Source organism: Physeter macrocephalus, chromosome 11, assembly GCF_002837175.3.
Source record: "Physeter macrocephalus isolate SW-GA chromosome 11, ASM283717v5, whole genome shotgun sequence".
NCBI classification, from domain to species: domain Eukaryota; kingdom Metazoa; phylum Chordata; class Mammalia; order Artiodactyla; family Physeteridae; genus Physeter; species Physeter macrocephalus.
In genome coordinates this window covers 44,296,037-44,322,434 of record NC_041224.1, presented here as the reverse complement: position 1 = coordinate 44,322,434, position 26,398 = coordinate 44,296,037, and the positions used below count along the sequence as shown (strand labels likewise).

At 44.6% G+C, this 26,398-nt stretch overlaps 1 protein-coding gene across 4 annotated transcripts in view; it reads left to right on the top strand.

Moving 5' to 3' along the window:
• The first annotated feature begins 5,262 nt into the window (after positions 1–5,262).
• ABHD2 (abhydrolase domain containing 2, acylglycerol lipase) overlaps positions 5,263–26,398 on the top strand; it is a 106,762-nt gene continuing 85,626 nt past the window's right edge. Inside the window, exons 1-2 of one of the 4 annotated variants that reach the window (XM_028495826.2) lie at positions 5,394–5,501; positions 6,883–7,017. The gene's annotated coding sequence lies outside the window, so the exon portion shown is untranslated. Of the gene's footprint in view, positions 5,502–6,882; positions 7,018–26,398 lie in introns of all 4 variants that reach the window. The other 3 variants (XM_055087940.1, XM_007120441.3, XM_028495825.2) reach the window with 3 other exon arrangements.

Below are 26,398 nucleotides of genomic sequence, written 5' to 3'. Positions count from 1 at the left end.
TTCATATCTCTAAGAATCGAAATCAGAAGAAATTGTTCCCTCCTCAGAATAATTGTTCATGTTGATTACACTTTATTGCTCACTGCTCAGTCCTTTTTTGTCATCTCTTCAAGTATTTCCCCTTGCCCTATATAGGGATGGGACTTCACTTCCTGGTTCTCTCTCTCTAATACTAAATGTCTTGCTCAGTAAAAATATTTACTTTCTTGTTAACTCAAATATATGGTAAAACAATATAGGGATCTCTGGTAGGATGTAAACAGCTTAAAAATGGCTCAAGAACATGAAATTATGCAGGAAAGGATTGTAAAGCACTTACTTAATGCGCAAGTTTTACTGATTCCTCTTGAGTTAACAGCATGAACAACTCAATTTTTATTACTGTAATTAAGGATGACGTCAAGAAAAGGAATGCATGGTGACTAAGTAGTCATCTTTAGCCAACCACCTGTCTGACACTCTGCAGACATTATAAGGCTGCAACAGCTTTGTGTGTGTGTGTGTGTGTGTGTGTGTGTGTGTGTGTGTGTGTTACATGAGAATTTTCAGTCCTGGGTCCTATGTATGTAAGTGTAAAAGTTACCACCCAATTTATCTTTCAAACTGAGACCATTTGAGAGTGAAAGACACTCTTTCAAATTTTGGGGACACTATTCAAATTTTGCCAGGGCAGTAGGCATAAACCACGACTGTCCTGGGCATAAAACCACCCTATGATTTTACTATAGACAACTTCACATGTAGGTTTAAGGAAGCAGCCCCAATCACAGACAAGGTTATTGTTCAGCACTGTTTGACTAGCCAGAAGGAAGCTTTCCTAATAACAAAAGAGGCTAAACCCTTGAATTTCACCATAGTTTGTTCTCGTGGAACTACTGCATGCTGGCACTTAGAACTTCTAAACAAACTTCATCTCTTTATCAATCAGAAGCTATCCAGGAGGACTGGCCCTGGGGCATTCTGAGCTCACTGCCTAGACTTTACACACAGGCAGCACTCGGTGTGACAATAAAGTGACAATTTTGGAGTCCTCAGAGCCTAAGGTATCTCAGGCCTTGAGGGGAATCTCATGAACACCCAGGTTGCAGCTTTTATCACTATTCTCTCAGCCACAGACTTTCCCATTTCCCTCAGAGTGATTATGCTGACGAGGTCTGGTCTCAAAAACCTTAACTTATGGTGGGAATGTAAATTGGTGCAGCCACTATGGAAAACAGTATGGAGTTTCCTCAAAAAAATAAAAATAGAGTTGCCATATGATCCAGCAATCCCACTCCTGGGCATATATCTGGACAAAACTATAATTTGAAAAGATACATGCACCCCTATGTTCATAGCAGCACTATTCACAATAGCCAAGACATGGAAACAAACTAAATGTCTATCAACAGATGAATGGATAAAGAAGATATGGTACATATATACAATGGAATATTAATCAGCCATAAAAAAATGAAATAATGCCATTTGCAGCAACATGGATGGACCTAGAGATTATCATACTAAGTAACGTAAGTCAGAAAGAGAAAGACAAATACCATGATATCACCTATATGTGGAATCTAAAATATGACACAAATGAACTTATCTACAAAACAGAAACAGACTCACAGACATAGAGAATAGACTCGTGGTTGCTAAGGGGGAGGGGGAGTAGGGGAGGGATGGATTGGGAGTTTGGGATTAGCAGATGCAAACTATTACATATAGAATGAATAAACAAGTTCCTATTGTAGAGCACAGAGAACTATATTCAATATCCTGTAATAAACCATAACGGAAAAGAATATGAAAAAAAACCTTAACTCAGTCCTCTGAACCCTCTCTGGTAAGGGTATTCTGAAGGAAAAGCTTCTCTCACTAGGTGGTAGATATGACTAGTAAAAAAATCCTGCATGCATTGGGGCAATGGGTAAATGAGAACTTTCTGTACTTGCTGCCCAATTTTACTGTGAATCTAAAACTATGTTTAAAAATAAAGTCTACATAAAACCAAATCCTAAATCCTGTGACCACTACTTCTGAGGGATAGAACTTAGAAAATGAGTTAGCACTTAGAGGAAAAAAAGATGTTTTATATTTCTTTTTTTTTTTGGCCTTCCCACAAGGCATGTGGGATCTTAGTTCCCCGACCAGGGATCGAACCCGCACCCCCTAGCATTGGAAGTGCAGAGTCTTAACCACTGGACTACCAGGTAAGTCCCTAAAGAAAGAAAGATTCTTTTGGGTTTTTTTGCGGTACGCGGGCCTCTCACTGTTGTGGCCTCTCCCGTTGCGGAGCACAGGCTCCGGACGCGCAGGCACAGCGGCCATGGCTCACAGGCCCAGCGGCCATGGCTCACAGGCCCAGCCGCTCCGCGGCATGTGGGATCTTCCCGGACCGGGGCACGAACCCGTGTCCCCTGCATCGGCAGGCGGACTCTCAACCACTGAGCCACCAGGGAAGCCCCGAGAAAGATTCTTAAATGGGTTCCTACAATAACTAGGGCAAACATTTATTAAGAGCTAGATATGTGGCAGGCACTGTTTGATGCACTTTACATCTATTAACTCATTTGCTCCTCACAGCACCCCATGAGGGAAGCACAAATACTGTCATCTGAATTTTATGGAAAAAAGGGGGCACAGAGAGGTGCGGTACTTCCCCAAGTTCACAAGGCTGGGAGAGGCGGAGTCAGGATTCAAGCCCCAGCAGCAGAGGGGCCAAAGCCCATTGCTCTCAATCATTCACTAAGGATACCGAATAATGAAAATGACAGGCTGAGTGAATCACTGATTTTGCTAGGAAAGAATAAATAGAGCTCACTGCCTTCTCTGACCTCTGCTGCTTGCTATCTCTCTGAGGACCTCCGGGACTTTGGCAAATCCTGCTGAGAGGCCCCAGGTGAGTTTAGAGCCACTTCTACTTCGGTAAATTGATGGAGCTTTAGTCATTCCAGAACGTGAGTGGGTGCACACCCCCTCCCTTGTTCCCTTTATAACAAGGCACTCTCATGCTTTCAGAAGTGTACTTCATAGCCACGTCCTAACCACTGGTTATCCCAAGCCAAGCCTCACCAAATCCTCAGTCCCAACAGGCTACTAAACTTGAGTCCATTCTGTCTCCTAAATGGCCTCCCACAGAAACTCTTTATAGAGGGAAATAGTATGATTCAACAGAATATGGCAAGAGCCAAAGCAGAGGAGAGGAAACAGAAACCAGAGACCAATAAGGAAACAGTTCTATGTGTTGCAAATGGTAATGGTTATTTAAACCAGCCAGAGCTGCAAAGGAGAAGATGCACGTGTCTTTTCCCTCTTTCTCCTCTGCCTGGCCTCATTCTGCACCTCCCTTTGAGCCTCGGTGACACAATTGTGCTTTAGAATTCCCGAATTGGATGGACATCCCTTTCTGGAACTCTTGGCTGAACCTGTGTTCCTGACATGGGTGGAAAAATCCATTTGCACAATGATAAGTCCATCTGCAATCTACTCCCAACAGCTGCTTTCTGTGGCTCTGAATCAAGCTGGAGAAATCTTCCTGGATATCAGGAGCCACTACATGCTTTTCAAGGCCTAACAAGACATCTCAGTCTCCTTCAGCAAACACAAGCAGGAGCAAACCTGTTTCCCCAGAATGCGTGCAGACGTATGTATGGCCACCAAGCAGTACTATTTAAAGACACAACAACTGGAAAACTGTGGAGCAGAACCAAGTGCATGAGCACACACGTGCACACACACACGTGCACACACACACGTGCACACACACACATTCCACTGGCCACAGATCTAAAGCTTTTTTCTGGAAGCCCAAAATGTTTTAACACAGAGTCGGAACTATGGGCGTCCCTCACTAAAATCCTTTGGGTTTTTCTTTCCTAAAATAGAAGAGAATATAGAGGAATAAATAAATGCTGAGGTAAAAAAATTTTTTTTGACAATGGAATGACAAAGATACAGCAATGGCAAAGGATTCTTTCTCCTCCTTCACCCTAGAACACCACAGGTGTGGGTTCTCTCAAAGGCAGATTCAAAGGGTCTGGGGCTAAATTCAGGCTTGAGAGTCTATTTCTGTTCACATTCTAGGACTTCCACACCTTCAGAATGGGCAATGGGCTTCAGGAGTTCCTGACAGATAGATTTTTATGCAGTGGTTTTTGGTCCAGTGCTGATCAGCTTTCAAAAGGATGAAACATGAGCCATTGGACACTTGGATGGGTGAACAGGAAAAAGGAAGCTCCATTTTTTCTTGTCATAATCCTGAAATGTGTTGGAAAAAATTTAACATTGATACAAATACCACTTCCCTTCTCTGGCCAAATGGCTACTCTCATCTCAACCCCTGCTCTTGGTAGGGTGGCCCTGTCTGCCCTAGAGCAGTTGCCTTTCAGGACAGTCAAGTGTTCTATTCATGGTAAAAGCACATGCCATTGCAAAAGCAGTTTCAGACTCAGAATTTTAGAACTGGACCTAATTCCATAAACCAGTGTGTAAGTGGGTGGGGAACTAGTCTTGAATGAATGCCTACTGAGTGCCAGGCACTCTTAGCGTTTACCGGAGTTATTTAATCTTCTCATCAACTACTATTGTTACTCCCAGTTGCCAAATGAAAAAAATCAGGATGCATGCAGAAAGGTTAAGTGACTTGCTCAAGGCCGAGTTCAATTCTAGATATGATTCCAAAGGCTACATTCTTCCAGGCTGCCTCCAACTGGGCGAAGGTCGTCTTAAGGGCTGAAAGAACAGTGGGACAATAACTGAGGTCCACACTGCCTGGCACGGCCCCATCACCCTTTCCTAGCTGGAAGGGGCCAGAAGACCCTGCCTCTTCATCCTTTCCTCTCCTTGAGGCTTGGTGACTCACTAACCTGACACCTCTCTCCCGGGACACGACTCCAAATTTGGCCCCTGGTGTCCTGGACTACAGGTGAGTCCACCTGTCGGCCTGGAGCCATCAGACCCGGCAGCTGAACTACCAGTCGGCCTCCCTCCTCCCAACCCCACACGACACCTGACATTACCCAATCGCCCAACCCAGCTTGCGGTCACAATCGCCTCCCTCTTTGCACCCCGCCTCAGTCAACATCAAACAAGACCCCTCTAGTAGCCCTCCTCTCTTTTCCCTGCCCCCTCCGGGCTGGCTTTATCCTATAGTGTCTCGGCCTACGGGCTAAAGACGTCAAAAATAACCAATTGTCGTGGAGCTCTCCGCTAAGGGCTCCGCCTCCGCTCTGAGGAGCAGCTCCGTTGACCAATGGGTTACCCTCCGGGTACAATGGAAGTGCGGGGCTAGTAGAGCAGCGGCTGGGCGGCCCAATGAACGGGCGGGTTTCCGTGTTAGGGGCGTGGCAGAAGCAGTCGTCAGGGGCGTGGCGGCAGTTGCTTGGGCGGGGCCGGTAGCGGCGGGAGCTGCACTGGCCGGGGGTTCCGGCTGCATTTCCATGAGCGCCGGCGGCAGCCGCTGAGCTGTGGGAACCCGACTGGGGGCGAACTGGGCCGCAGTAGTCAACCACACGCAGGTAAAGCCACGGCGGAGTGAGCTCCGCTAAGCCGCGACTGAGCCCCCGATCAGTCGGGCCAAACCCCTGAGCCCCGCGGTCGCTGTCGTGGCTCGGCCCATCGCACCGCAGCCTGAGCGCCCCGGATCCTCGGGGGGCCTGTCAGCTGGCGCCGCGGTGGTCCCCAGGGCCGGCGGGGAGGGAGGCAGCCTGGACCGCATCGGGTGGGATACGCCTTCCTGAAAGCCCTTTGTACCCTTCAGCCTCAGATACCGAGGATGGGGACAACCCCGACTGCGGCCTCCCTACCGGCCATCCCTCCATCAGTGCGCACTCTTGGGACCACTGGGGTGTGGGGAGGGGCTCTTCCAGCCTTGGTGATGGAGATCCGGGAGCGGCATCTGCAAGGAGAGGGCCGAGGGACCTGATTACAGCCCCGAATATCCGAGGGGCCTCTGCGTTTCTGGGCTCCAGGGGGGCACCCAGGAATGATGGGTTCAAGTTGTACGGAGGCAGCTTTTGACCCACTCGGAGGCACACTTATTTAGCTCGCCCACGTGCCAGGCACTGTTCTAGGCGCTTCGCGGTCTTTCCCCACAGTGAGAACTGTCCAGCAGCGCAGGCCCTGCTAGGCGAGGCAGACAACACCTCGACCTTGGAAGTGACTAGGCAGAGGCCAGGTGATAGCCACCTGCCAGGGATGCTTAGAAGGGACTCGTAAGGGAGGACTGCATGACCCACCTGTAAGGCCCTTCTCCATTCACAGATGCACTCTGACCTTTAATGCCTACCTTGAGAAGAATACTGCTGGGGGCTCATTAGTTTGAAAGTGGGTGTTCAATTCATCCACAATGAACTTGTAGTCTCAACTCTCAAGAGTGCGTGTTAGCAAAGAGAACGGACCATACCAAGAAGATAAGGTTTATTTAGCCATTATGAAACTCCTTAATTTGAACTACTGTGGGCTGGGTGTGTCTTTTAATCTTTCTGATTCCTCTCCTTTGGTTGCTTCACCTCCAGTGTGTCAGTTTCACCTGCATTCCAGTAACCAGATCCAAAGGCAGGCTCCAAAATCAGACTCCTGAGAGGTGCCTGGGTGGGACTGTAGGTTTGGCAGAGTTAATGTGATCTGGCCCAGAGCTTTTCGAGGGCCATTTCATTGCAACCACACGAAGTAGAATCCAAAAGAAAAACCATGCAGTACCCCTTTCACTACCCTCTGTCATTTGCCTGAGTAGAGGCATAATAGAGGAATAATCTATTATTATTAGAGTAATATATATGTTATATATTATATATATAATATATAATTATATGTATTATTATATAACAAGAGGAATAATCTTCTGAAGGTCAGGAGGCAAAGGAAGAACCTTAATAGCAAATTTGCTGCTTGTTTTAGGATGAATTAACCTTTGAATAACCCGTCAGAAAGCAGACCTGTAGATATACTGCTGATTGTTGCATGAACTTGCGGCATTTTAGAGCTGAAGACACCTTAGATAGAGCTCATCTAATCCGTCTTCTCAATGCACAGGTGAGGAAACGAAGGCCTGGGGAGGTCACAGGACTGACTGGTCATCACAGAACCATGATCTGTTGACCCTGGATCTAGCCAGTGTATGACCTGTATTTCACTCCTAGACTACTTATCTCGCTCTCTGTGTTGAAATTCTAGGGAAGTCTAGAGAGGTTAAGAGCACAGATTTTGGGGCCAGAGTGCCTGGATTTGAAACCTAGCCCTGCTTCTTACTAGCTGTAACCTTGGGCAAGTTACTTAACCTCTCCGTGCCTCTGTTGTTCACCTATAAAACAGAAATAATAATGGTACTTAGATTAGAAGGTTGTTTTGAAGATTACTATATCTGAGGCATAAGCACTATAGATTTGCCAAATACGATCTTCTGTTGCCTTTTTATGCAGCTTTTCTTCATACCTACCACCCAGTATTTTCTATCAGGAGCTAATTTTTTCCCCTGCTTCCTCTGCCCCAGTTCATTAAACATATTTCGGATTTCATTGTATTTAGCACATATGTCTGTGGGGTTTTCCAAGTCACATCGCATTTTATTTCTTATGTTTGTCTTTTATTGAATCAGGTAATTCATTTTCTCTGTTAGTCCTCTAGTTGTAATTACACTCTTCTTAGACTCCAAATCTCATTCTCTTTAAAAGGGGGGCGGGAATCCCTCAAAGTGATAAACCAAGTCCCTGATGATACCAATCTCCACGGCATCCTTCCAAATATCTATTCCCTCTGTTCGGCCCTATTTCCCAGTTGTCAGTGTGCTGCAGCGTGATTATAAATGGGTGAACATTTTTAGATTAAAATTTCATGAGCCACTGTATTAAGTGCTTTTTGGAAGTTCAGGGATCGTGTGTCAAATGCACTGAAGTAAGTTACTTAGTCACTGGAGCAGGGGGAGCACCAGCAAAGCCTGGCTTGCCTGGCAGAAACACAAGGGTGTGACTGATTCTTGCTGGTAATCTAGCTCTTTCACTAATTTTACTGCATTTTTCCTGTTCTTTTCTTGAGCTTGAAATAAACCAGATGGGACATGCAGCGGAATGGTCTTTTCCTCTCCTTCTAGTTGGGGAAATTCCCTTTCTTTTCTACTTTCACCTTCATTCTCTTTATCACCTTCAGGGTTCTGATAAATATCTACTCTCAGTCTGCCATCCCATTCCCTTTTAATCAGAAGATACCTGTCACCTTTATTTCTTGCAGGAATCTGGTCACTTTGGGTTTTCCCTTCTCTGTTTTTACATGTTTTCTAGAATGCAGCAAAGATGATCACTATTTATTGATTGGCACCTTCCTAAGAGTTGATTCCGAGTTTGGGTTTTTTGTTTAGGACATTCTGGAACTCAGCCATCTTAGAATAATTGTTTTAGTTTCTTTGTGTATTAATAAGGGCCCCTTTCTCTCTCCCTCTTGTTCTCTTTTCTCATAATGTCTTGGTGAAAGGGCTTCTTATTTGCTGTTATTCCTTACTTCTTTCACTTCCGCCTTCCTCCTGGGAATCTCTGGCAGGGCCCACGAAGAGTGTAGTTGTGCCCCACTGCCCTTGTTCCAAGCTTCTGTCCAGAGCACGAAATAATTTCTTTGGTCCTATGGAAGACTGGGGTGAAGTCTGACTTGTTCTTTGCCTAAAACCTGGCTCTTTGAAAAGCCCTAGGAGAGAGAGCCTTCCAATATAATGGAATTCATGTGGCAGAATTTCTGCTCTAACCTACTGCTTACAGTATTCCGGTTTTCATTGCAGTGTGGGTTTTGAGTACTCTTTGACCAATTTAAGAGCATAGGTGACTGGGGCAAGGGGTGTTTAAGCCTTCCTGTTTCATCTTGGGCTACGCTGTCCCTAGAACAGAGCACAGGGAGTTCAGGCTGCCTCTTGATGTGATCTGGCGTTAGGATTTTATCACAGCTCTGCACGTTCCAACCTTTTTGGCCGGTGCGTGTTGTTTTTAACCCTCATGCTGCTATTTCTGCATTGATACCCTGCAGGTGCTGACATTATCTCCCATCGGGATCATTTTCATATCTGCTTGTTTGTTTTTGAGGTCTTGGTTCCAAGGCATCATGTTTTTGGATTAAACATTTTCTATTTATAAAATGGCTGGTGTGGACAGGCCACCAGACCTATTGTTACCCATGAAGCTTGCGCACTGGACCCGGTTGGGTGCAGGGCTTGTGACCCAAGGACCCATTTTCTGATCTTTTGCAATAGTTAAGTAGCAGACAGGTAAAGAGCTTATTAGAGCATTGGAACACTGATACCCTTGGGTTTGCCTGGTTTCTGATTTTCTTTTGTTGTCTTTGAGTGGAGCTTCATTAAGTTCAACAAACTGAGCATCTGGTGTGTGCCAGGAAGACAGCTGTCCAGATTAACAAGGGTGTTTGGTTTGCTGCAGAAAGACTATCTTGTTTTTATTTTACATTTTAAACTTTTCAGTGTTTTTAATTTTAAAAATTGTTTTAATAGGTAATGCATTTACATGATGAAAGAAAATATTCAAAAGGCACAAAAGTGAAGTAGTAAATACATCTCTGTCCACCCCAGACTCCTACCGCCTAGTTTTATTCCTTAGAGGCACCAGTGTTACTGATTTCTTCATCCTCCAGAGGTGTTCCAGGCACAGCCGAGATATTTTATAACATCTATTAGCAAATCCATTATGATTATCTTTCCCTTTTACACAAACGGTAGCAAACGATACATGCTACTTGGAACCTTGTCTTCTTTCACTTAGTGTTTCTTCGCAGTATGGAAAGAGCTTCAGCCTCATTTTTTACGAAGGTGATCTATTTTAGATATTCGATTCTGTTTCTAAGGCTGCTAAGAACCAGTCTTGTTTAGGCAACAACTTCACATGGAGATCCTAAAGCATTATGTGGATTTTTTTGGGGCAAATATTTTTCTTCTCTGTCCTGCAGCTCTGAGCCTGAGAAGAGGCTGCATGAGGGGGAGGGTGTCCCCTGAAGGTCATTCTATGAAGGGAGAGTGGGGACATTAAAAAATGAGGAGCGCTGGCCTCAGGCTCTTCACCTGCTCTCTGGGCACAACGTGCTGGAATTGCATGGGAAAGCTTGCTGTGCTTTCCCTGGTCTCCAGGGAAAGCTCCCGGCCTTCCTGATACACCTTTCAGCATCTCTACCCATAGAATCCTGTCTCCTGCACCCCAGCCCCAGCTCTGTTTGTTCTCGCCCTTGGGCATCAGAGAGGAACCCTGCCCTTCATGACGGGACTTCCTGTCTGGAAAGCTTTGTTAAGGGCCCCACCCCTTCCTTTCTCTCACCCCATGAAAAACCAGCTCTCACACCTGTGCCTCTGTGAAGCATTTTTCCCAAACAACATTTGGGACTATGATATTTGTTGCTCTCCTTAGGAGTGTTTCCCATTCTCCATATCACTTGACCAAGGTCTCTGAGCCTCACATGGCCTTGCTAAGCTTTTGCTGATGATTATTCTAAGAAGAGAATTTAGGGGGTCTTCACATTTGACTTTTCTATGGCTGCTCTTATGTTTTGGATAACCATGCTGGTTTAAACATGGTCTCATGGTCTTCTGTGGCTGCCAGTGGTTGCCTGTTGCTTTGTTTCTCACTTTTCTTTAAAATGTGTCTTGGGACTTCCCTGGTGGTCTAGTGGCTAAGACGCTGCGCTCCCAATGCAGGGGGCACAGGTTCAATCCCTGGTCGGGGAACTAGATCCCACATGCCGCAACTAAGAGTTCATATGCCGCAACTAAAGATACCGCATGCCACAACTAAGACCCGACGCAGCCAAATAAAATTTAAATAAACAAATAAATATTTTTAAAAAATAGAACACAATCCTCCTGGGAATAAGCTGTAAAAAAAATGTGCCTTAATCTCCATCTTGTTTTTATTTCCCTCCCAATCTAATTTAGAGTGTTGAATTGCACTGAATCTTTATGGTGTTAGTCAGCCAGTCTATTGAGAGTCATTACTTTCTGATCTTTGCTCCTTGCTGGGTGTCCATGTCATCAATCAGTTGTACCACAGATGCTGTGTTATGTAATATGAGGAGAGGGAGGTGATGTTATCAGTCAGCCTCTTTCCAGTCCCTCTGGGGTAGAAGAGATAGAAGCTTTGAAAAAACTGCCCCATTTCTGCACAGTCACTCCAGGCATGTATTTGTGTACTGTTTACTTAGTCATGTCAATGAGAGCAGTAAAAAACAAATCAGGAAGTCCAACATAGGATTGCCAAATTTTAAGTTTTTCAAATAAGGCATTAAAAAAGCCCTGTCATCTCCCATCATTGCCATCATTTAAGAAAAGACTTTTTAACCCCAAAAACGTGGGAAGGTCCGTATCCGAGAATAAAGAGCAGCCTTCTAAACAGAACATATTTAGATAAAAAGGTTGAGCTCATGGAAATCAAATCGTGGCGTTCAAGAGGGTCTGAGGTAGAGGATTCTATTCAAGGAGGGTTCCACTTTTTCAGTTTCCTTAAACAGTGCCAGCTGTTCTTTTGCTGAGAAACCAAGCCATTCACTTAGCCAGCTAACCTAGCCATGGCATCATTTGATGTGGTTTTGTGCCCAGTGTTTTTTGTAGGTGGTATGGACCACACAATGTCGATGTGCAGTTGTAGCATCTTAGGGTGATGTGAGCTGAGAGTGGGAGTTGTTCTCGGACTCAGCAGGGGCTGGATGTGTTCATGTCTAAAGTGCTATGTTGGGACTTCCCTGGCGGTCCAGTGGTTAGGGCTCCGTGCTTTCGCTGCCGAGGGCCTGGGTTCGATCCCTGGTCACGGAACTAAGATCCCACAAGCCACTTACTTCTAAATAGTAAGATGATAGAAAATGCCAAGGAGATTATAGCCAAGGATATTTTTCCCAATTTAGAAAATACAGACCGTTTCCCTCCATCTATCATTAATATCACCCATCAGTCTATTTATTGACTCCCCGTAGAAAGCTGGATGTTACACTGAAATTGCAAGAGAAATCTTGACTTTGCCACCAAAGAGTTTATGAGAGGAATGCAAATTTCTTTAAGGCTCTCTTTGGATGGGAGAGGACTTGCAGAGCGTCTGTCAATGGGGCAAAACGGATCAGGAGCCATCCAGCTCTGTGACAGGTGCCTTGTTTCTCTGTATTCCTAGAGCCTTTTCTAGGCCTGGCCCAGGGTGGGTCTCCAGGCCTCAGACTCCTCCATGGCATTAATAATAACTCACAGAACTGTCATAAGTACCAAATGAGGTAATGTCTAAGGACACACTTTGTAAACAGTAAATTACAGATTGGTTTCCATGTCAACACCAATGCACTTTGTGACATGTTTTTTTTTTTTTCTTTTGGCTATGTTGGGTCTTTGTTGCTGTGTGCGGGCTTTCTCTAGTTGTGGCGAGCGGGGGCTACTCTTCGTTGCGGTGCGCGGGCTTCTCATTGTGGTGGCTTCTCTTGTTGCAGAGCACGGGCTCCAGGCACGTGCGCTCAGTAGTTGTGGTGCACGGCTTAGTTGCTCCGTCACGTGTGGGATCTTCCCGGACCAGGGCTCAAACCCGTATTCCCTGCATTGGCAGGCAGATTCTTAACCACTGCACCACCAGGGAAGCCATTGTGACATGTTTGAGGAATTACTGAGGTCATGTATTTAAATCACAAGCCTGTGATAAACTGTAGAGCTACACAAATAGGAATTTTATTTTCGTCTAGTTCTGCTCCTTCCTTTTGAAAATATGGTGACTTGTTAGTTGGCATTAGCCAGAGAGCACTTACTGGTTCCCAGGATGAGGGTTTGACCCCTAACCTGTGGTTCACAGACTTAATATCTTCTCTGGCGGGCTGATAGATAAGCTAATGGTCTGGAATGGATACAGGAACTTGTAGTACATCCATGATCTACTCGTCACCTGCAGAAGATGGTTAAATTGGGGTTGGTAGTGATTGCTCATAGGCAAGTCCAGGACCTGGACTTACTGGGCTTGAAGACACAGACTTTGGTCTCTGCCCTGGGACCCTCTAGCCCTGTTGGATAAAGTGAGCCCCTCTTCTGCCATGTCTGGTGGACACACCATTGCCAAGGATTGTGTTTGCATTTAAAAATTTCATTTTAATAATAAGACACTCTTTATCATCCCCATTTTAATGGGTAAGGAAACTGAGGTGCAAAGAGGTTAAGAAATTTGCCCAAAGTCGTACAACCAGTAAGTGGTAGAGTTGTGATTCAGGCCAGATCTATCTGTCCCCAAAGCCTGTCACCCTACTGTGAGTGGCCTTACTACCCCACCATCCGTGCACACCCACAGGAAGCATCTCAATGAGGTAGACATCTTTGTAAGAAGACTTGTTCTGACCTATTTACATAAACCTGTTTCAGATACCACAGATATTTAAGGAAGGATTTTTCCACTTTTCTTAGATATTAAAAAGGATCCCTATTTTTTAATTTCCACTAACCTCTCAATCTAGGTTAACCTTAGGATTAATTGTACTCAAATTTATATTTTCTGGATCAGATAAGCTCACATCAGTTGCAAAATGCCATAGACAATTTTGTTGCATTGGATGTTTTGGAGTGTAAAGCACAAATCATGAGTCTTCTAATGGTATTTCAGTATTTATCAGAATGCCAAAGGTCAATGGATAGTTTTCTGCCTACCTTCTCTTTGGGCATTTTTCCTTTCTTCTGCCATATAGAACAGCCTGTTTTTGCTTTGAATTCTCTTTCTTTCTTTATTGGTGAGCAGTTTCTGAAGTAAATTTATAGATAAATCTACTTTAGATAAAGTAGATTTGAAACTTTAGATAAACAGGGGAAAAGGTGAAAAGAAATATGGCATTGGGTGTGAGCTTCTCTGAGTGATGAAAAGTGGAAAACTTTCACTTCGGTGGATAATTATTTGCCTGAACTTCAAAATGTTCTTTAAAATATCCAAAAGCTACTGACAGCCCAGGTCACACTGAGCTTCTTCTCTTGACCCACGGTAGTATGGCAGTTACTCATAATGGCCCCTACCTCTCAGCCTAATGTAATAATTTCCTCATGAGAAAATTCTGCTCAAGGGATCAGAATGGTGACACGTTAGGCCTTTCCCACAGGCTCAGTCAATCAGTAAATATTTACAGAGTGCCCACCCATGCTCTACACCCTAAATTTAAACTAGTATACAATTTTACACTGAAGGTTGAATTAGCACGGCATAGACCGGAATCCCCAACAGAGATCAAAGGGATATGAATCATCACTTTTATGTGGAAATGAGGCTTGCTGATTTTCTGGTTATGAAAGAGTATTTGCAAAATGTGAAGGGAGGAAACAGGATGATTTTTAGGGCCTGGAGGGGATGGCCCTCAAATGAAGACTCCTGTATATTTGAGCAGATTGTACGAAAACTACTTAGCTGTCATGGCGGCTTGGGGTGATGTTCACGTGGTGAATGACAATGTTTGTCCAACATCCCAGGTTACACACAGCCAAACAAAGCCTTCTCACACTTGCTGAGGAACATCAGTCCCCCACTGGGCCAGCACGGTAGGCTCTACCAAGGTGCCATCTTCCAGGCTGGTGTCTGGAATTCCCCATGGAAGTAAAAACCCTGAAGCTTCTTCCATAGTGACTCACTCTCACTGCTCCCAAACCTGTCCCTCTTGCCCTGCCTGCCACTCTCCTGGCTGCCCAGCACCCTCAGGCCTTGGCTGGCCCGTGCTAGCTTGAGGTCTGCACCCACCCCTCCTTTTTCTCTTCTTCTGTTCCATCCCTTCCCATGGTTCTCCAGCTATCTGAGCCCATCTCCTTCTTCTTTCTGCCTCCTTTGTTTGAATTCCTCTAGTATTTATAGTTGGAACTTCAGGATTTCATTCTTAATTATACATGGATTTGCACTGTTGGCTAATTATTTCCTGGATGCCATGTATTATACTTCTTTCATAGTCCCCACAGAGCTTAGAATGAAGCTGGTGTCTTTGGTACCCGTGGGGAGCAGGGTGGAATGTCAGAAGCAGGATGTAGTTTTGCAAATATCTCCCCCAGTGGTATTAACACACTTTTTTTGCAGGGGGAGGTCTATCCTCTTCTTTTACAAACCACTGCTTTATCCATGAGGGTGCTCCAACTTATACAGGTTAAATCAATTTGGGGGAAATAGGATCACTTTCCTGATGATGGAGAAGCATTTCCTTCCTTTCCAAGGAAATCTTCCTTGATGGCTAGTTCCTTGCCTCCCAAGAAGCGTGATTGGCATCACATATGCGTGGGGAAAGCCTGGCAGAGGAAGACCTCCCGTACAGTGATCTCGTGGCTGAGTCTCTGCTCCATATGTGGCTCACCTGCCTTGAGCAGAGGTGGAGATGGACTCAGAGAAAATGCCTGCCTGATACAGGCAAAATTTAGACAAAAACCAAAGGAGGAAAGGCTGCTGGGCAACTAGGAGTAACGGTGGGGACTTGCCCTCAGGCTTTAAAGTAAACTGAGAAAGCTCGCTTCCAAAGTGGGAGGACAGGGAGAAAGGCCCAGAACAGCAGTGGGGTGTTTGTGCTGGATGGACCAGGAGACAAGAACTTTCGAGGGTGTGAACCTACTTCTGTCTCTTTACTTGGAAAAGCCACCTATTTAGTTAAGACCCCAAAATATATCAACCCAGAGGACTGCCCTTTCTATCTCAGAGCCTTTGAATTTTTATTTTTCTAGATTTTCAGTGTCCTCAGTTGAAGGGTCTGATGAAGTCAAGCTCAAGACTGCCTGGGGACCAATTCCCATGTCCTTCATGTGTTGAAAATTCCCTAGCTGTTTCTTTAAAACTGACATTTTTATAATCTTGAAATATGTAATAAGGCAGTTTTCCTCTAAAAAGCTCAAAGCATTTTGCAAACCTCATCTTGAGAGTATGGGTATTTTATAATTATAATGCGTTTTTTTTTTACCTACAAAATTTCATCAGCTTCTTTCCCTCAATAGTCTGTAAGGTAACCTCCCCTACCCCGTTTTATAGAGAAAAAGGAAACTTTCACAAAATTCAGGTAGTTCATCCAAGGTCACTTGGCACAACCTAAACTCAAACACAAGTCCTCTGACTCTAAAACCTTTGCCATTTGAACCTGATTAAAAAATGGGCAGAGGCCCTGAATAGACGTTTTTTCCAAAGAAGACCTACAGATGGCCAAAGGCACGTGAAAAGACGCTCAACATTGCTTATCATCAGAGAAATGCAAATCACAATGACAATGTGCTACCACCTCACACCTGTCAGAATGGCTATGATCAAAAAGAGAACACATAACAAATGCTGGAGAGGGTGTGGAGAAAAGGGAGCCCTCCTGCACTGTTGGTGGGAATGTAAGTTGGTACAGCCACTGTGGAGAACAGTATGGAGGTTCCTCATTATTATAAAATTATGAATAGAACTACCAGGTAATCCAGCGGTTCCATTCCTGGGTATATATCCAAGGTAAACAAAAACACTAATTAGGAAAGATAAATACACCCCTATGTTCATTGCAGCACTATTTACAACTGCCAAGATATGGAAGCAACCTAAGTGCCCACCCAGAAATGAATGGATAAAGAAGATGTAGTATATATATATATATATATATATATGTACTATATATAGTATGGAATATTACTCAGCCATAATAAAGAATGAAATCTTGCCATTTGCAACAGTATGGATGGACCCAGAGGGTATTATGCTAAGTGAAATAAGTCAGACAAAGACAAATACTGTATGATTTCACTCATTTGTGGAATCTAAAAATACAAAACATAACAAAAATGAACAAACAGAAACAGAGTTAGATACAGAGAACAAACATGTGGTTGCTAGAGGGTGGAAAAAATAGGTGAGGGAGATTAAGAGTACAAACTTCCAGTTGCAAAATAAATGAGTCACCAGTATGACATGTACAATGTGGGGAATATAGTCAATAACTATGTAATATCCTTGTATGGTGACATAGTGTAACTAGACTTATGGTGATCATTTTGAAAAGTATGGAATATTGAATCACTGTGTTGTGTACAGGAACTAACATAGTGTTGTAGGTCAATTTTACTTCAAAAATGAACGAACAAACAAACTTAGAAAACGAGATCAGATTTGTGATTACCAGAGGCAGGGGGTGGGAGGAGGGGAAGTTGGATGAAGATGGGCAAAAGGTACAAACTTCGTTATAAGATAAAAAAGTACTAGGGACGTAATGTACAACATGGTAAATATAATGAACACTGCTGTCTGTTATTTATGAAAGTTGTTAAGAGAGTAAATCCTGAGTTCTCATCACAAGGAAAAAGATTTTTTTTTCTATTTCTTTAATTTTATATCTATATGAGGTGATGATGTTCACTAAACTTATGTGATAAATTTCATGATGTAAATCAAATCATTAGGCTGTACACCTTAAACTTATACAGTGCTGTATGTCAAATACATCTCAATAAAACTGGAAGAAAAAAATATAATCTTTGTCATTTGATTATAGCACACAGGCCCTTAGGGTAAGTTTCAAAATCCCCAGAGAGGGCAAGTGATATGCCCAGAGCTACACAGCACAGCATACTCAGAGCGGAGAATAATTCCAGATACCATTGGAAGCAAGTTGTATGGAGACACAAATGGGATTCCCTCCCTCTTCTGACATCCAGAATCCAGCATGTCTGGGTCCTTCCACTTGGGTTGTGACCTAGAAGTTGGGGACGAGGCTCTGTCTAGCTCTCAGAATCGGCAGGACTGATGGCAGAGGCTGGGTAGGGGCTCCCTGGAGGCCCAGTACTGGGGCTGGCTTGTTCAGCCCCAGAAGGGTGACTATCTCTCATTAATATCCTGTCCTTCATTTTTAGCCTAAGGACGTGAGTGTGAATCAGTCCTTCATATGTATCTGTATTTAGCTGGTGGAGTTTGTCTTCTGAGACTTTGGCACTTGTCACAGTGGAATCCATGTGACCTTTAAGCTTACTACTGCAAGCTCCAGGAGATACTGTTTCTAGTCACAGTGCCCGAGGTATATAAAACAGAAATAAATAAAGCATGCCTTAAAATGCCATGCGTGCTGCATACCCTTGCCCCTAGAACCTTCTCTGTCTCGGAAGGACAGGAAGCCCAGAACCTTTCCTGCTTTCTAGACTGAGCCCTGAGGGGAGCTACTGTTCTCACTACTGGCAAAATTCATCATCAGATAGCCCAGAGCTGAGAGAGGCCTGGGGGTGGAGGAGCTCAGCCCTGCCCCTGGCCTTGCGTGCGAGTGGGCAGGAGTGTCTCTCCCTTAGGGGAGGGGCGAGGGGCTTGACCTGTGGGTCGGGTCTCTTCACAGATCTACTTCTTGTTGCCTGTGCAGTGAAAGGCAAGTGTCAGGATTATAAAGGACTGCCCTTGGTAATGCTCCCATTACAGCTTCCAATGGCACTGTGTGCTGTTCGGGCTCTGGGGCCCTTGGGACACCCCAGAATGCTCAGGAATGGGGACTCCTGATTATTTTTATTTTCTCATTAACTGAAGGTAGCTGTAAGTGCTTTGTTTTGCAGCTCTGGGTGAAACTTTCTTCTCTGTTTTAGTGAGTTCCATGGGGTCAATGATTTTTAGCCAAGGGCCGTGCCTCCCACCCCATCCCCAGTTTCCTCCTTCTGGAAGCTTGTTTGCTGGTGAGATTCCAGCACATGCCCCAGAAGTTTCTTCTGTGGAATAAATCTGGAGATGCTCTTCTCTTCAGCTATATCTATCTCTTAAAAATTCCAGTAAACTGGGCACTGGGTTTGTTGGGTTCGGGCAAACTGAGATTTTCTTTTGATATTACAGATTTTAATTGCAGTATATGGTTTTTAAAATTTATTTATTCATTTTTGGCTGCATTGGGTCTTTGTTGCTGCACGTGGGCTTTCTGTAGTTGCAGCGAGCGGGGGCTACTCTTTGCTGCGGTGCGCAGGCTTCTCATTGCGGTGGCTTCTCTTGTTGCGGAGCACGGACTCTAGGCGTGCGGGCTTCAGTCGTTTTGGCTCGCAGGCTCAGTAGTTGTGGCTCGCGGGCTCTAGAGGGCAGGCTCAGTAGTTGTGGTGCACGGGCTTAGTTGCTCCGTGGCATGTGGGATCTTCCCGGAACAGGGCTCAAACCCGGGTCCCCTGCACTGGCAGGCGGATTCTTAACCACTGCGCCACCAGGGAAGCCCTAATTGCAGTATATGTTTTTTAATACAATGTTAGAATTATCAAATCTCTCCATTAAAATGCCTGTCCTATTAGAAAATTCTCTGATCTCCATAGAGGAAACACCTGGCTTAGGATTTTTGGTTTGTTCTCAGGTGTGCATTGAATGGTTTCTTGATGGTAGAGAAAGCAATTTTGCTTGTGATTTTACTAAGTGCTTTTACCCATTGTCCTCCACTTGAAAGTACTACTCTTTGAGCAAGACTATTTGCTAATGAGAGAGGCCAACTCCCTTTCAGTAATTTAGTAAATGCATGTAAAAGTGCCCAATTAAATGTGCATGCTTAACTGGTGACTCAGTCTCCAGCTATTTTCAGTTTAGTGACTTTGTTTGTGAAAGTTGTGGATTAGTAGCCATTCCTTATATTTAAACACTTGAGGTTCACATTTTCTCTCATAGGGTAACTTTCCTCTTACTAGAAACTTTTAGGACATTTTCTGAAATTTCAGCAGGATGAATGTGTGGCCTTATGACTTTGTGGAAGAATATGGTTAAATAAAACTATTATCACATGAGTGAGTTTGCACAAAAAGGCAATTTCAAGCTCTTTAATTTTGAATGCAACTGAGAGTGAAGTTAACCTAAATGTATTTAATTATCTGTAAATTCTCTTCTCTTTACCAAATTGTGTGTGACTTACCTTCACCTCATAGGACCTGATTTGTAAGGGACGTGGGACTAAATCTTGCTTTCAGTCTCCCTGCCACCGCCCACATCCCAGTGTCATAACCTGGTCCCAGGACCCCAGGGCTGCTCGCTGGTTTGAGCTGCTGAAGGAAAGGGTCTGGGTACTTGATGCTTAATGTTCAAAAATTAATTAATCAATCAATCAATCAGTGTCTCTTGGCATCTCTGGAAAACAGGGTTTTGGCCCTGTCGTCGCCAGGGCTCTCCATCATTTGGGGCTTGAGGTAGTGGCGGTGGTGAGAGGGGGAATTTCAAAACCCAGTTACCCTGAAGACTCAGCCAACAGGACTATCCCTGGGAGAAGGACACGCAGGACTAGAACAACCTGGCTGTGCTGAGAGGCGGTGGCTGTGAGCTGCTGGCGGAGGTGCTCACCCAGGGAATCGAAATCTCACTGTGAGGTCAGGGTGGGGCCCAAAGCGGCCCAGGTTATCAAGGGTACGCAGGTCTGGGTAGACTAGGACATACCTCGGAACCTTCTGGCCGTGCCTCTGACTCTGTTCCAGCCCCGTGGCAGTGAGCACTTAACAGGTGCAGAGAAACAGCTCGGGGTGGGTGGCCGGGCTTTGTCCTAGCAGTCTGCTCTGGGCTTGTTTCTCCCCTTCTGTGGAGTTACTTTTTTCTGTGTGTGCAATAGCCCTGATTTCTTTAGTTAAATGGCAGATAAAGAGGGGAGAAACTGGCCCTTTTCCTCCTTGCTCTCTCCCCAAAGGTGTCATGTTGCCTACATTTGGGGTTGACTGTTTTTATCTAAGTTGCCACCAAAAAGGCTGACAGATTGAGATGACATGAGGTTTTTGTCTGCTACACTACTCATAGCGCCTTCCTGAGGAAGGAAGCCTGCCTGAGGCTTACTATGCTGGCGTAGGGTTTTATTTCAGGGCATTGACGAGGTTTGCTAGGAGAACCAGGCCAGACACGAGTGGTTTTACCTGCAGGAAGGAGGTGCAGATGAAGGAACGGTCTCTGCGGGAAAGGAGGGGTCCCTTGGCAGGAGAGAGGGTGTGTGTATCGGAAGGAGGGGGTCCAGGCTGCGCACCGCCAGACCCCTTTCAGCACAGAAATGAGAACACACCTTGGAACCGTTAATGGACCTTGGTGATGAGCACTTACTGTCCAACAATTTATTAAGTCTAACACGGTTCCGCGTTAGAAGAATCAAGAGTGTGTCCTGGGATTAATTTTAAACTTGTTGGAGGAGGCCCAAGCAGTGGATCCACTAGTTATTTCATTGTTGATGAGGCCTCTGTGTCAGCTGGGAAAAAGTATCTTTTGTGGTAATTTCTGTCAGATTAGCGTTTACTTAGGCAAAATGGAGGAGAGTTTAATGGTGGGGATGGGATGGCTTATATTTGGGGGACGGACACTTACTGTACGTCAAGGATTGTTTTAAAATACTTTCTGTGTATTAACAACTTCAGTTTGCAGAGGAGGCCCAGAGGAGGTAAGAAACTTGCCCAAAGACAAACACCGAACTGGCGGGGCCAGGATTTGACACTGGGTTACCTCACTCCAGGGCCTGAACCTAAACATAATCCTCTTCAACCTGATTGGAATTGGAAGAGAGAAATCCTTTAGAAGTTTGGTTTGGTTTTCCTTGAGGAGTATGTGCCATGGGACCCACGTATGTATTGAAGTTTGCTTGTCAGGTCCTTTGGGTGGCAAGGGAAAGAGGGCCCTCCCCTCCCAGCCCGTGATGTCTCCGTCTCTGGGCTCCCTCACTTTCCTATAACAGGAGAGGAAAGGATGGTCCTGACAGCTGAATCACAGAGGCAGAGAGGCCAGGCTAGTAAACATTTGTGCACAGAATACAATTTGCCTTGTGTTAACAAGTAGCCTGGGAGTATCTTGTTGTTAGCTGATTATTGGTATGTATTGGTTGGAGTTTGTCTGGATAACTTCCGAAAGCATGTGGCAGAGGGTCTCTTCAGCCTCTGAAGAACAGAGGTGTGGAACAGCTGAGTCACGAGAGGTCATTTGGGCTTATTCTGTCACAGTTCTGGAGGCTAGACGTCTAAAATCAGGGGTCTAAAATGATGAGAGGTCATTTGGGCTTATTCTGTCACAGTTCTGGAGGCTAGACGTCTAAAATCTCAGTGTCAGCCAGGTTCTTGAGGGCTCTGAGGGAAATCTGTTCCCTGTCTCTCTCCTAGCTTCTGGTGGTTGCTGGCAGTCCTTGGTGTTCTTGGTTCAGAGATGCATCACCCCGGTCTCTACTTCCATCTTCATATGGTCTCCCCTCTGTGTTCTGTGTCCAAATTTCTCTTTTCTTACAAGGACACCAGTCATGGGGTTAAGGGCCACTCTAACCAGTATGACCCCATCTTAACGTGATTATATCTGCAAAGACCCTGTATCCAAACAAGGTCACATTCACAGGTCCTTGGTGAATGTGGATTTTGGGGGAACAGTATTCACCCCATTATACCAGGTAATGAGTCTTTTGTGTTTGAGGTCTCTGCTTGTTTTTTTCTTCACTGTAAGTTTTAGATTTTCAGTGAACATTAATATTCCAAGGCTGAAATCATCACTCACTCATGGAGGTGGAATGAATATGATGGAATTATTGGCATAATGGCACAGCTGAAAATATAGAACTGTTTAACTTATTTGAAGGAAGAACAAAGGCCCTGAGGGTTGTTAGTTCTTATGAGTTTTACTGTTTAATGGTCCATGAAGTAGGCTGGAAAACAGGGCTATCTTCTGTTACAGAGCACAGAGAGAGTGCCCTTTAGCCAAGGACTGCAATTCTATCTCTAGAATCTCAGAAATTTTGAGCTGAGAGAGACCTTTGGCATCACTGACTTCTAATCTAATCCTCTCATTTTACAAATGAGTTCTGTAGGGCCCAGCAAGGTTAAGGGACTTGTTCAAGGTCACCAACTGAGATGGGGCAGAGCAGGCTCGAGGACCCAGGTCTCAGAACCCCCAGACTGGGCGTCTCTCGCTGAATCCGTGCCTCCATCTTCAAATAATGCCCTTAGTCATGGGGGAACAGGGAGAAGCCCAGGCCCCCGCCCTGGCGGAGATGCCAGTGGAGCCTGTCTTAGAGACTGAGGGCAATACCGAAAGTTCCTTTACTGCTGGGCCTTTGACAGCACCTTGGATTTCTTCGTTAATGTTGAGAAGACAAATGGAATTTTAACTATCATTTACAGCACCTAAATCTCACTCATAAGAAGCCTGCGTCGGGAGCAGGGAAGGGTGGAGGAAGTGCTGATCAGGTTTGTGTGAGGTGTGGGTGGGGAGATGTCTCCTTTCCATCTTCCACATACCCGGCCCTAAGCTTCCTGAAGTGCACTTTAACTGGATTTCACCTGCCCAGAAAGGGAGAAGGGGCACACAAAACAGCGCAATAGAAGCTAGGTTTGTTATGTCTGGAACAAGTGCAGAATATTAATTTTTAGTGGCAGGTCAAACTTAGAAAGAAAGAAGCCCATAAAATAAAATGCAGCAAGGTAAGTTAAAATGAATATCAAGAGTTTTATTCTACAATTGCCAGTTAATTCCTTGTTTAATGTATATCGTGCACACGCACACGCACACGCACACACCACACAATCTCTCTCACACAGACTTACACACACTTCTTCTAAATCTATACTTCACTAAGGTGCAGTTCTAGTTCTAGCTGCTCCATAAGTCCTTTCCCCACTTATTTTTTTCCTGGACTACTTATTCTTGTCCCCAAGTTTCTAAAGTATATGTAGCCCTAACATAAACTTCTTTTCTTTTTCTCCCCAGTTAAAGTGAGAATTCGACTTAACTGTGGTTCTACACAATGCTTAGTACAGTGCCAGGCACACAGTTGGTCATCAAGTCCTTAAGCCCACTGAATTTCAAGGAAGGTGGCCCTAGCAACATGCGGTAGAACTGCCCTGCTCCTCAGGACTTCAGCTCAAGGCTCTGTATCTGCACCGTAATAATTAGAAACCTCTCATAGGATTGCCTTCACCAAATCAAATTCAATTTTAAACCCTTGGCATTTTTCAAGCATTGAGGAAATTAATTCTCTACTGCATTTGCTATTAAAAAAAGTTGTAGGAGGACATTACCTATCACATCACTCAAGGTCCCCTTATGTAAAGTCCCGCAGAATTTTTTTTTTATAAACCTGTGCCAGAAGAACCCTGTTTTCTTTGAGTATCTGTCGTGTTCTCTGGAGGTAAGAAGAGTGTACTACGGATTAGCTCTGCATTTTGGAGAAACCCTAGGTCTGACTAGGTTTCCCTTTTCCCCCGGCAGTCAGAAAGCTCAGACACATTCTAGGCTTAGTTGTATATCATTTATATTATAAATTTATTTAATTTATTTATTTTGGGCTGCATTGGGTCTTCGTTGCTGCGCAGGCTTTCTCTAGTTGTGGCAAGCGGGGGCTACTCTTCCTTGCGGTGCGGTGGCTTCTCTTGTTGAGGAGCACCGGCTCTAGGCGCGCGGGCTCAGTAGTTGTGGCACACGGGCTTAGTTGCTCCATGGCATGTGGGGTCTTCCCGGACCAGGGCTCAAACCTGTGTCCCCTGCATTGGCAGGCAGATTCTTAACCATTGCACCACCGGGGAAGTCCCTAGTTGCATATTTTGACCTAGGTATTTTCCTTGCTCAGAGTCTCTTAATTTCTTTTTAGATTTTGTTAGTTGCTATTTTAAAGCTTTTTTTTGTAATAAAAAAAAATTTGTAGTCATTATGAATTTTGGAAAAGAAAAAGAAAAATTGCCTGTGCTCTAATAATAACCCAACCAGTGTAGCATCCATAAAGATTTGGAGAGATAGTACTTCCTCCTGTGTCATTAGAAATTACAGACTACAAGAGTCTAGAAATAACAGTGGTTTAAACATGCAAGGGTTTATTCTCTCACGTAAGAGAAATCCTGAGGTAGGCAGTCTGGGTCTGACATGGTGGCTCCATGGAATCATCAGGGACCCCAGGTCTCTGTCTTTCTCCTCTGCTGTCCTCTCCATGCGGCTCCTAGAGTGACCTCAAGGTCACTTCACGGCCCAAGATAGCTGTCGGAGTTGCAACCCTGTTGTCTGCATTCCAAGGAGGCAGGGAGGGAAAAGGGCAGAAGAAGAGTTAACTCCCTGCCTTTTAAGGAGTCTCCCCAGGAAGCAGAGCAGCCCCGCCAGAACTGGCCAGCATTTAGTCACGTGGACTCGCCTGCCTGCCATGGAGCCTAGGATCTGTAGTTAGTTTTTTCTAGCTAGGCGCATTTTCCAGGTTTGTGCTGAAAGAAAGGAGGAGAGACTTCTTACCGGGAAGCAATCAGCAGTCAGCCACATTTCTGAATCTTTCTCTGTGTAAGTCTATTCACCATTTTTTTTTTTTTTTTTGTGGGGCACGTGGGATCTTAGTTCCCCAACCTGGGATTGAACCCGCGCCCCCTGCAGTGGAAGCACAGAATCTTAACCCCTGGACCACCAGGGAAGTCCCCTCTTCAGTGTTCTCTTGAAGCTATCTCAAATAGTTTGTGGAAAAGAGTGAAGGTGTAAATAAACATCAGTGTAAATATCAATAAATAAACATACTACATCTTGTTATTTGCTACTCTGCCTTCCCATAATTGTTTTTTATTAATTTATCATTTATACATATACTGATAATGTTATGTTTTGAATATTCAATCAATATAGACTTATCCAGGGCTAGTAAGGACCTTAGATTTCTGCAAGGGTTGCACATTCAGATGCCTTCAGGGACCACTCAGGTACCAGCAATGATTAAGTAGGCCAGAGGTCATTGTTAAGGACCATGATAGGGAGTGGTGGGAACTGTGGCAACCAGGAGGGAGCATGGCCTGTCTAGAGGGTCAGCCCCGCCCAGCTCCATTCATTGCTGCCATGTGAGAATGCTGGATCAGTGTTGCCAAATCTTTGGATTTTTTTTCTCAAGAGAAACCAGAGATCCAGATTTTTATCTGAAATCTCCTGGTGTTTATAACTTAGCAGCTAATAAATTCAGTTTTTTTTAAATGCCAGTCAAATGCACTGCCATCCCATGGGTTGCCAGTTTAAGGTCTCTGATCTGGCACATTCCTTGTTTTTTAGTTGGCAGCCGAGCCCTGGAAAGGTCAAGTAGCTTGTGATGTGGCTGGAGACTTTGCTCTTTAGTCCCCTCCCCAAAAAAGCCTGGTCCTTTGTGGCTAATTTGTCTCAAAATGTGAAGAAATAATAAAAATTTGAAGTTGAACAAGGCTACTCTGAAGGTTAATTGAATCTCCCCTTCAACTGGCTTTCATTTTCTTTTTAAATCATTTCGGTGTGATGAAATCAGAGAAAACTGGGCTTGAATACCAGCTGTACTATTTTACAGCCACATGAACTTGAGCAAGCTTTTGGTGTCTCATTTGTGTTTTCAGGTACTATCCACTTTCTTTCTTGTTTCTCTCTTTCTTTACTTTTCCTGCTTTCACACAGCGTAGTGGTTAAAAGCACGCTCTTTGGAGCCTGGTATGAATCTTGGTTTCTCCGCCTACTAGCTGTGTGACCTTGAGCAAGTTACTTAAGTTTTCTTTGCCTCAGATTCGTCATCTGTAAAATGGGGATAATAATAGTACCTACCTCAGAGG